We start from the raw sequence: 11,987 nt of genomic DNA, 5'->3' as shown, positions 1-11,987 counted from the left end.
CGCAAAAATAATTTCTGTCGTAAAAGTAGCGCGGACATGACTCGCCCTTCGTTGTTAAAGGGACACTAAAGGCAAGTATTAAGTCAAGCTAAAGTGATAGATTAGTGCTCGAGATTCTCTAAGGCGTCAATACTATTGCGAATTGGCCCTTAATAATCGCGAAATTGAGGTAAATGCAGGACATGATAGATTAGAGACTCTCCCGGGACATTCAAGTACTTGCCCGATTACGAAAGCACTCTTCAGTTAAGTTCTGTTACTAATACTCAACCAACTCGTTGCCAAAGACATCCTTGTATTGTACTATAAGACGTAGTTCTATTTCATTTCTAGAAAAAAGAACTCATTGAAATCACCCTTGACAACGACGCGGACGGTCGAAAGGTTTCGTTTTCGCTCGACTCTGCGCAGCCCACGCTTTCGTGTTTCAGTAGTTTCGTTATAGCGTAGTGCTGCGCTGGGTTTTGTTCGTACGCGAAACTCGCGCAAAGTGCAAATAGCAAAGAATGTCGGGGGATGCCCAAACGGTCAATGCCACTTGACCAAAAAGCAGCTGTAGCGGCGAATTCACCGCTCTGTCTTGGCTGACCACCACCGTCTGTCGGGCGACTCACCAAGGGCAGCAAAGGATGGTGATGGCGTATGCAACGTCACCACTCCCCCCTCCCCCGGTAGGGTGGCGGGAGATTTAAATTTCGAAAAAGGTATTCGGACCCTTGAGATGCAATTTTCTCGTAAACGAAGTCTTTTCTTGATACGAAACAAACGTTGCGAGGTTTCGGAATGGTATTTAAACAGTCCACGCCGACTTAGTATTTGCCTTTAGTGTCCCTTTAAAGAGAAGTGTACATTGCGACCCGTTTTCTTGTCATTGTTCAAAAAATAAATGACTACCAGTACTCTGTAGTACTGCCTAGCATGTCAATTTTAAGAGCAATCGATCGTTTGAAAAGTGTGAATAGTGATCATCGATTGCTTTTTTTTTTAATCAACATTCTTCAGGTTGCTCTTTTGTTGTCTTATCGACCGGTATTCTCATCGTATACGAACTAATTGTTCCCCAAGCTATGCCTTCATTTTTTATCAGAAGCTCATTTTTTTTATTTATCGGCACGCCATACGATGTTAATATTAACTGCGAATGTTAATTGGCTTCGTTTCTCACCATTCCTGGCCGTCCGCTGTCATGGAGGTTATTTTCTTTGACGCTGCAAATTTTGCCTTGTGTGCTGTTCACGAGGGTAAACTTTTTCGACCATAACGATGCTTTAAGTCGTAGCAGTTTCTTAAGTTGATGGACAATTCATGACATGGCGCTGGTTGCTTCACCCTGCCCACGTCCTCTGCCATGTGCTGCAACTTGGCTACGTTCTATATATGCTCTCTTCCACGCATACTTCGTGCATGCCTTTTTTCGCGAGGCGCAATCTGTCGTCTTCGCGCTGTTTGTGTAACAAAAGATCGTCTTTAATTATGGGGTTGTACGTGCCAAAACCATGATCTGATTATGAGGCACGCCGTAGTGGGGGACTCCGGAAATGTTGACCACTTGGGATTCCTTAACGTGCACCTAAATCTAAGCACGCGAGTGTTTTCGCATTTCGCCTCCATCGAAATGCGGCCGCCGCGGCCGGGTTTCAATCCCGCGACCTCTTGCTCAGCAGCCCAACACCATAGCCACTAAACAACCACTGCGGGTGAAAAAAAAAAAGATCGTTTTTCTTTCGTTGTTAGTACCAAATTTGCTCACAGCTATATACGCGACGTTTAGACACGGAAGCAAAAGCACGACGACGCCACCACGAACGAGAGAAGGCGTCCGTCCTAAACCATCCCGGATGTGCGAGGCGTGCACAGAAAGCGGGAGAAAGTGCAGTAGCCTGAGGCCACACTCGCAACGCTTTTTCATCGTAAGTGCTGTTTACCAATGGTCGGTCGCCTTCGCGGATAGTATGTGCAACATTCCATCTGGCTAGCATTTGCTTTTATGAGCAGTTACAGCGTAAGGCCTGATTCCCACGGCCTATCGTCCTCCCCTTCCAGTCACCGTCACGGCACCGGTTTCCGACAGCGGAGTGTTTCCTCACCGGTTTCTCCACAAAAACGAGACGCCGGTGTTTCGTCTCCAAACGACAAAGACGTTCCTTGTGTACTCTGGAGCGAACCGTCAACCATTGGCCAGAGTCCGCCAAGATAGCGGTGAGTCATTGTGTGTTCCGGCGCCCCCCGTCCTAGGACGTAGGACAGAAAGACAACAGATAGATAAATTGCACAAGAGTTAATGAGACTGGGCAACACAGTCAAGCCCTCATGCGTTGAGGAAGCTCGCAATACACAACAAAGTGCGCGCGCCGATTGTCTGAAGCAAGACCCGGACACTGCGCTTTGTGGTTCAGTGGCAGCACGGAATAATGCTGAGCGTAGACGAAAGTGGACCAAAACCAAGATTTTTGTGTCTTTAGCATGCTATTTCAGCTAATTGCTACAGATTCGCGCTTAAAGGGACTCTGAAACGATTTTGACGATTTAGTACAGACGTACAGAGTCGTTAGGGTGGGTCCTTCTGATCATTAAGTGACACATTTATGCGCTCCGCGTAAAAAGTGTAATTTATTAAATGGTTTTAAAAATGTGCGTCTCTTAACATCGCAGAGGCACCACTCCCCTGAGTTTTCAGTCGCCTCGTCCCTTGCTACGTTGCGGGCGCGTGACGTCAGTCAGGCGAGCTATCCGATTGGCTACCCACGTTGTGTCATCGGAAATGCTTGAAACATGCCACTGCATTAAGGTCATTTTAATAGCATATACAAGGATAGTAATTTGTGTACCCTTAGAAACAAGTACAGAAATACAATAAATCTGGATGTTTCTTCAGACCAATGGCCCACTTTCGCCTGAGAATGCGGATCGTCGGCTACAGCTCTGGCAATGGGGCAGGCGATGGGACGAGGAGGGGTTCTCACAGGAAACTAGGAGCAGCGCTGTCTTCTTTGTCGGCAGGATGGTACCAGCGCTTTATTACGCTCGTCTTGCGCTGCATGTGTGCGCAGGGAGTAAGCTGCAGCGACTACACGCTGTAGAACACCAATGTCAACGCAGGCCTTCACACACCGAGGAAAAGACAGGCGAAAGGAAAGGGCGTCAACGCCAGTCTCCTTTGCCAACGCAGCGGTCACCCGCAGTTTTGAAAAGAAAGGCGCTTTCAGCGGTAACCGAAGCTTCCGCATTTGTCAGAGAGCCAAGGTTTGCATATTATTTGGGAGGAATTATGGCAGAAAAATATCCTAAGAAGCCGAGATCGGGCAATAAAGCATTGCGAAGGAAGCTGAACGTGCTTTAGAACGTGCCAAAACATCCGTCAAAAAGCGTCGATCTCGAGCTAGACTTTGGTGTAGTGGTACCTTCTCCGGCCTCCCACGCAGGTGGGTTCGATTCGTGATGGATGTACTTTTTCTTCCTCCGTAATTTCTTTTTCTTTTTTTTTTAAGATTCTACAGTAGCGAAAACGTTATAGATAGTTCATTTCACCACATTCACAAGTTAGCGGCAGCGATATTTTTTTTCTGTTGACGGCTAAAAAGAAGCCTTACAAGCATGGTATAGAGATAATCATAAATGTACGTATTTGATATGTTCATATTATCAGGCGGTTATCGAACCGAAATAATACCGGAAAGAACTGCTTTGTAGGTTGTACATTGCATTACGCTCGCATCTATAAGACAAACGCCTGCGGCGGCATCCGTCTCTTATCGCCTCATGTAGCGTGAAAACAACAAATAAAACAATAGAAAGCCAGCAAACATAGCGCGTAGTGCCGCCGTGTCTCCATCCGCCGCGCTCAATTCGTCTTAAAAGCGAGAAAAATTGCGTAGGAAAGACGCGGGAACCCACTCGTTTCAAATAAACCGGAAGTAGACAGCGCTTGCTTTACCGCTTGAAGGAGGCGGGACATACATCGATGGCCGCACGGAGTAAGCGTTGAGGGGGAAGGCCGCGGCTTGTAGGGCAGGTTATGTTTAATCACTCGTGCCTATGTTCTCACAAATTCTTGTGAGAAATCATTCCTTGAGAGATACCCTGTGTCTAGGCATACGACAAAAACCTGTTTCGGGGACAGTTTAAATAATTTTAATGTAATATTTAGCTCCGGGAAAATCCAGTAAAATAATTACAATGCACAAATCTACAGTAGTTTTTTTTTTCAGAAAAAAGATGGTCAATTCGGTAGGTTTTTGTCATAATTCAGGAGTCCTGAGGGATACTATTTGACCAAGGTTGCCAATAAGCACTTTTACATATTGAAGACAAATTCTTTTAGGTTTAGTGGGTGAAGTTGTGAAGCGTTGGGCGCTTCTTGCAGAACCATGTTTCTTGCAGAACCATGTTTCGCGTACTTTGCAAACATTGAAAGCACGCCACGTAGCAGATATTTTATTTTTCAGCAAGAATACCTCGAGAAATCACTCTGAGCAAGGTACTAAATAGCCGTAATTTTTAAAGCATACTTTAATATGGTTTACCGACACGTCTGAGAAACTTGGTGTGGAATGATTGCTGCATTATGTACGCGGTTACTTTGTTTGTGATCCTCTGTCTTTCTCTTTTATCCGCTCTGCTGCCGAGGATACTTCCGGTTTGCAAGGAAGCAAACCGGAACTACCGTTGGTTAATTTGTCCCCCTTGCTATATATCTTTGCTCTGTTTCTCTCTCTCTATGAAATCGCATATGACGAATCTAGACAAGTCACATCCGCTGTCGGCAGTGAATGAAAGCAGAACAACCTATTTTAATGACGGGAGTTTTTGCACCGGTGCACTCGGTGACCACGTATTTAGTATTCGCAATTTCTCCCACAAAACGCTTTACATGTATTAGTGTTTTATATTGTACAGCGAAGAACGATGGGCAACACGCAGGGTCTTCTTACACCACAACAAATGGCTTTAGGAATGCTGCTGTGTTGGGGGCTTGTACTGGAATACTTGTATATCTATAGGTGGCATACGCATGCAGAAATATATACATGCACCTCCAGTCAGTGAACGACCTTTCACCACTCATTTCCTTTTCCTTTTTTTTTTTGCTTGCTCTTTCGGCCCGGGGGATAGCGACCTACCTATCATCGTTTCCAGTCAATAAATTTTTATTCACATCAGGAAGAATGCCACGTGCCCTTGCACTTGAATATGCACACACAGGGATCGAACTCGTCGTATGCGCAAGGCGCAGCTTTCGTCGTGCCTGCGCATCGAGTCATTCGCAGGTTTCGTCTGCATAACAAGACGACACTAGCAGCCACGTAACTAGTTGCAATCAGAGCGGCAGTTCTCTATATTTCGCGGTAGCCTCCTCGAGTATGGACAGTGTTCAGTGACGTGAAATCGGCTCCGCAGCTACTTCGAGTTGTAATGAAGGAAAGCTTCTACAGAGTGTTGGCTCTTCAAACTGCCGAGCTGTGCACTCTAGCGGAAGCGAACAGCCACCACATTACATTTAAATGGATTCCCAGTCAATGTGGTGTACACGGAAACGAACTGGCCGATGCCGAAGTGAAGAAAACACTCGAAGAACCAAAGCCACTGCTTGCATTTTCTTTTTCGAGAGCGGACGCAACTGCCTTTTCTCAAGTGTCATCCGAAAAGCGGCAGAAAATCACTGGGACAATCCGGAAAATCGCCACAGCCAACTCATTTAGGCTATATACCACCAAAAATTAAGCGAGGCTGTGCCAGTCTTCTGCACAGACTTTGGCTGGGTGCGGCGTTTACGCCCGGGTACGTGCACCTAAAGCGACGCACTGAGTCTCTGGACTGCGAGTTGTGCAATGCGCATGAGACTACAGGTCGTGCGCCGTGTGACTGCCCTCAGTACGCGTAAGAGCGGCAAACGTTGAGCAATGATCTTACGCGCCTCGACAGCCCATCGTTGTCGGAGGACGTTATTTTACGCCCTGGGCAAGACATTAAATCTAATTTCCGTGTCATCCAGGCCTTACACTTGACCTCATTAAAGCTATGGGTATGGACTGTAGGCTTTAAGCAGACCTAATTGTTTGCTGTATGTTTTACATCCTTCTTCTGTCGTCATTTCACCCATCCTCCTCCTCGTCGTCTTTCTTTCCCGCTTCCCCCTGCGCAGAGTAGCCGGCTAGAGGAATGTACCCCAGACCGACCTGTCTGCATTTCGTATCATTAAACTTCCCTCTCTCTCTCTCTCTCCCTCTACAGTTCCTTATCTTTCAGCATCACGCCACTCACACTGCTCCTCTTCTCGCGATCAACAGCGTGCCGGAGCACGCGTCGGCCATGCTCCAGCATCCTCCGCTCTTTTGTTTTCTAAACTTCAAATAGTTTCCAGTCGCTAAGTACTCATGCCCTGCTTTAGGTAACATACGAGCATGCTGTTTCGATGTAGGCAAAACAACTTATTATTGCCCAATTTCACCATAATTGGATTCCTCTAAAACAATGGGCGGTGCTGTTGTATAGCCCTTAGCTCCTTGAGCGTACACAACACTCTACTATGTGCATCTTGTGATATTATGTTCCTTTGTTTCATTAGATATCTGGAAATAAATAAACACACACACACACACACACACACACACACACATGTGTATATATATATATATATATATATATATATATATATATATATATATATATATATATATATATATATATATATATATATATATAAACGTCGTTTCTTTTTTGCCGATTGGACTCAACGGGACTATTCTATTTCATGTTGGTTAGAAAGTGAAAATATTGAGCAAAGGATTCGATATTCGAAAGTCGTCTTTCGTTCTCCAAAATTCAGATTCGACTTCATTCAAAAATTTTGTTTCAGAACACCCATAAACATTAGTATTCTCGCTCGAGTCACAACTGGGAAGCATAAAAGACGTATTTTCTCTAAGTGTTACGTGCTTCGATCTGAGTTTCAACATACAAAGCTGAATGTTTTTCAGCCATACCTACACTGGCTTCCTGCGCGTGTCACTGACCGTGTTGGGGTAATCAACTGGCACTCGAGTCGCTACGCAGTACGATAGAGTGTCCAGCGTCTTCTATGTATATGAACAAGACTCCTAGTTGCCAATGTTCTTCTGGAGAGTGCTTCCTCGCAGAGACAGTACCTTTTGACCCCTCTCGCGGAGCAGTTTATTCTAGAGAAACGAGATGGCGCTTTCCGCGATGCGCCGCACGTGGCCTCAGCCAGCGCACGAATACGAAACCATTCCCGCTTCCACCTTGCTTCTCTGTGCGATCACCTGTGGAAAATGCAACTGAGTTTTCGCAAACGCATTGTGCTCTAATCGTGCTGCAAATTGTGGAGTGGTGGATTGAATACGCGTGCAGTAGTTGACTGCGAAAATGGTGACTGGCATATTAAGGAATAGAATGAATCTATGCGATCAATCTCACGGAGCGCTGCTACATAGAGACAGCCTGTGTTGCCATCCGTTCGCGATGCACGACTTTCCCCGCGAACAAAAGACGACTTCACTCATCCGACGGCTTTGTATCGCTAACGTCCAAAGAAAGGACTTCAATCCCGGAACGTCGGCAAGAGTGGGTACCGCTCGTTAAATCATGACAAAGGGAGTAGCGCCGCTTCCTGCCATAGTAAGTTTCGCGCACATTGTACACACATCTACCCCACTGGCACGCAGACTTACTCACGTCCACTCTGTCGCCAACGTATCAAGAATATGTGAAAGGGCGCACACTTGAATATACGAGTACTTTATACGCCCAATAAATGACGGACTACACCTACAGCACACGAATGGTCGAAGCTCAATGTTTCGTGACGGTTCACAAGAGTAAGCGAGTTACCAGCGATAATACATCTTTGCTACAAGGCATTACAATGCAAAGAATAGCTATGTTTCAAGCCTTGTGTGCGGTAAGCAGGAATCTGTCGCAACTGAGCACGCCCGCGAGCGATTAGGCCAAAAATAATGAGATGGTGCTCGCATCGAGTAAGTTTACTGAGTCATAAACGTGTCAAGCCGCTGCTTCAAAGTATTTGCCAAATAAAGTACGAAAAACAAAACACGCTGATCCTGATCCAATTCATAAGAGGAAATTTTTGGATTGTTTGGAAAGCATATTTAGCCCCGCCTTTACAACAAGCACCATATACGCTGCTAGCGCTGTTTGGACATAGCTTAATCAGCTCCTAAGGCGCTTTTACATGTTCTCTGAAGCTGTGGCCAAAGCTTCGCGTCGTTCCACCCTGTCAGAGTCTTGGATTTCTCCCGAAACAGAAGTTTGCTAAGTCGCACCGGGGTCACACACATCCACTGTAAACACGGAAGCAACGGAGGCAGCTGAGGAAACCAATGTACGCGTTACCACGTGATCAAACGTGGCAGCGCCCACGAGATCAATAGGACAAGCGCTTCGGTGTCTCTGGTGCACCTTCTACGACTTCTCATCGCATCTGATCACACTCGCGCCTTATCTATATTTTTTTTTCATTTTATCCCTAAATCAAAGCTACCACTACAGTTCGGGGGCCGAGTTCACAAAACCTTTGGTTCGTGAGAACTCGTACGAGTAGCTTTGGGAATGAAGGCTCAAATAAACAGTCTTGATGTCCCGGCATGCGTACATACTATGCCTACATTGCACAAGAAAACTTCCTGCTTTTCTTTCCTGCCTAGGGTCCTTTCCAGCATCAGTAACGTCTTTTTCTTGGCATCGTTGAAGTTAAGTGAGTGTTGTCGACCCTGCGGTCGAGTTTTGCGAAATTAGACGGTATATCCTATCCGAGACTCCGGAAGCGTTTTTCTACCTTCTGCTACTGCGCCGCAAGCTCCTGCTCGTCCGAGTATGTTCAAACTGAAAGATTTATGCTTTCTATATTTCCTCCCCACCCGCACGGCGGCGTTCAGCGAGGGCTACATTTTACAATGTACGACACGCCAGCCGCACGTGACGCCAGCGATCGTTCATTCTGCAGCGAGCGCGCATTTATTCTCGGTTTAGGCGGCAGCATTCGCCGGGCGGCCGAATGAGCCCGACTCTCCTCGGAGAACGAGGCGGAGGCGCCCGTAGCCACACTTTTGAAGTGGCAGCCTTAATTGAGTTGAGACGAAGCGCCTTCGTAATCTGACGACGCCCGCTTTCCACTTCGAGAAATTGCTCGAGCGACACTGGAGTCCCGGCGCCGGAGAAGCACTCGCAATATTCTTCAGATCCACTTCGATACACGAAGAGAATTTTCGCAGGAAAACCGAGCTCCTGCGGCCTAGCTGTCTGCCACCTCGTGCGATGTAACGAACACCGGAATTCTTCGAAAATGCATCCCTCACCGCAAAAAAAAAATAAAATAAACAGTCACAGGAATAAAATAAAATAGAAAATAAAATAAAGAACGTTTTCGGAGTGCAGGATAGGAGAAAAGAAAATTTAAATTTGTCGCAGCCTTTGCAGCCACGATCGAATATAAATGTGAAGTCTAAACTTCTATGCTATCATCGCCATGTTCAACTGAATTTCAGACCTTGTGGGCAAAATAGACTAAGCAAATTAAACCTTTTCGCGATTTTCGCACTTCAAAATCTTATGCAGTTCGCAAAACGTGCTTGTACGACAAGCGTAACCAAATATATTTAAAGTTCCTCTTGAATATAATAAAGTTTTCATTCCACAACTGCCTAAAACGCGACAGTTATGGACATAAGAGCGGTTCTAAGTACATCGGCGCATGAAAACAGCACATGTCTTGAAACGCTCGGAGCTCGGAAAAGCTCGGAGAAGCGGAACTGTTCACCGCAATTGAACAAAACGGTGTTCGCAAGCACTGAATGAATTCTGCACTTTTACATGTTACAACCACGATTTGGTTACGAGGCTAGCCCTAGTGGGGGATTCCGGATTCATTTTGACCACCTGGGGATCTTTAACGTTGCCCTAATGCCCGGGAGACGGGTGTTTTTGCATTTCGCCCCCATTGAAGTACGGCATCCGTGGGCGGGATTCGTTCCCGCGACCTCATGCTTAGCAGCCCAACAACAAAACTCTTTAGGCACCAAGGCGGGTTTCGCAAGCACTATAGGCAATCCATAATACATGCACTCCTATAGTAAGTGCTCATAGATGGCGTCAGTAAGGTTGGAAGTACCATGTATTAAAAAGTTATGAAGCACGTTTACTACACCGAAATGTAATTCTTTTTCATTGGTCCAGAAAGAGATCGACAGGTGAAAGCAGGGATACTAACCGGGAATTGGCTCGGTTGGCTACCTCGGACTGGGCAAAGCGAAAGGAGAGGAAAACGATACAAAGCAGGAGATAGCGTGTAATTAAAGCATGCTGCATATAGAGACGAATTCATCTTCATCATCATCAGCCTGTTTTATGTCCACTGCAGGACGAAGACCTTCTCCAATTACCCCTGTCCTGCGCCAACCGATTCCAACTAGCGCACGCGAATTTCCAATTTCATCTCTCGACCTAGTCTTCTGCCATCCTCGACTGCGTTTCCCTTCTCTTCGTACCCATTCTGCAACCCTAATGGTCCAATGGTTGTGTAACCGGCGCATTACATGACCTGCCCAGCTCCATTTTATTCCCTTAATGTCGATTAGAATATCGTCCGTACCCGTTTGGTCTCTGATCCGAACCGCTCTCTTTCTGTCTCTTAACGTTGTGCCTAGCAATCTTCGTTCCATCGCTCTTTGCGCCGTCCTTAACTTATTCTCAAGCTTCTTTGTCAGACTCCAGTCTCTGCCCCATATGTCAACACTAGTAAAATGCACTGATTGTACACCTTCCATTTCAATGAAAATGGTAAGCTTCCAGTTAGGAGCTGACAATGTCGGCCGTATGCGATTCAACCCATTTTTATTCTTCTATGAATTTCCTTCTCATGATCAGGGTTCCCTGTGATTATTTGACCTAGGTAAACGTACTCCTTCACAGACTCTAGAGGCTGACTGGCGATCCTGAACTCTTGTTCCCTTGCCGGGTGATTCATCGTTATCTTTCTCTTCTGCATATTAATCTTCAAGCCCACTCTTACACTCTCTCTGTTAAGGTCCTCAATGATTTGTTGTAACGCGTCTGCATTGTTGCTGAATAGAACAATGTCATGGGCCAACCGAAGGTTGCTGAGATATTCGCCGTCGATCCTTACTCCTAAGCCTTCCCAGAATAATAGCTTGAATACTTCTTCCAAGCACGCAGTGAATAGCAATTTAGAGATTGTATCTCCCTTTCTGATCCCATTCTTTATAGGTATCTTCCTGCTTTTCTTGTGTAGAATTAAGGTAGCTGTAGGACCTCTGTAGATATTTGCCAAGGTGTTTACGCAAGCGTTCTGTACTCCTTGATTACGCACTGCCTCTATGACTGCTTCTATCTCTACTGAGTCAAATGCATTTTCGTAATCTATGAAAGCCATATAGAGAGGCTTATTGTACTCTGCGGATTTCTCGATAACCTGAATAATGACATGGATGTGATCCATTATAGAGTATCCCTTCCTGAAGCCAGCCTGTTCCCTTGGTTGATTAAAGTCCAGTGTTGTCCTTATTTTATTGGAAATTATTTCGGTTACTATTTTATATAATACTGGGAGTAAGCTAATGGGCCTATAATTTTTCAATTCTTTAACGTCTCCCTTTTTGTGGATTAGTATAATGCTTATATTATTCCAGTTTTCTGGGGCCCTTGCAGTCGATAGACACTGCGTATAAAGAGCCGTCAGTTTTCCAAGCATTATGTCTCCTCCATCTTTGATTAAATCGACTTTGATTCCATCGTCTCCTGCCGCTCTTCCTCGTTTCATGTCTTGCAAGGCCCTTCTGACCTCATCGCTAGCTATAGGAGGAGTTTCCGTATCCTGTTCATTACTGTTTCTAATGGAGGTATCCTGACTCCTCTGGGTATTGTACAGGTCAGTATAGAATTCTTCCGCTTCTTTTACTATATCTTCGAGATTGCTGATGATGTTACCCTGGTTA

The sequence above is a fragment of the Dermacentor andersoni genome, chromosome 1, assembly GCF_023375885.2.
Source record: "Dermacentor andersoni chromosome 1, qqDerAnde1_hic_scaffold, whole genome shotgun sequence".
In the NCBI taxonomy this organism is placed as follows: domain Eukaryota; kingdom Metazoa; phylum Arthropoda; class Arachnida; order Ixodida; family Ixodidae; genus Dermacentor; species Dermacentor andersoni.
Note: the sequence above shows the minus strand (reverse complement) of the source record.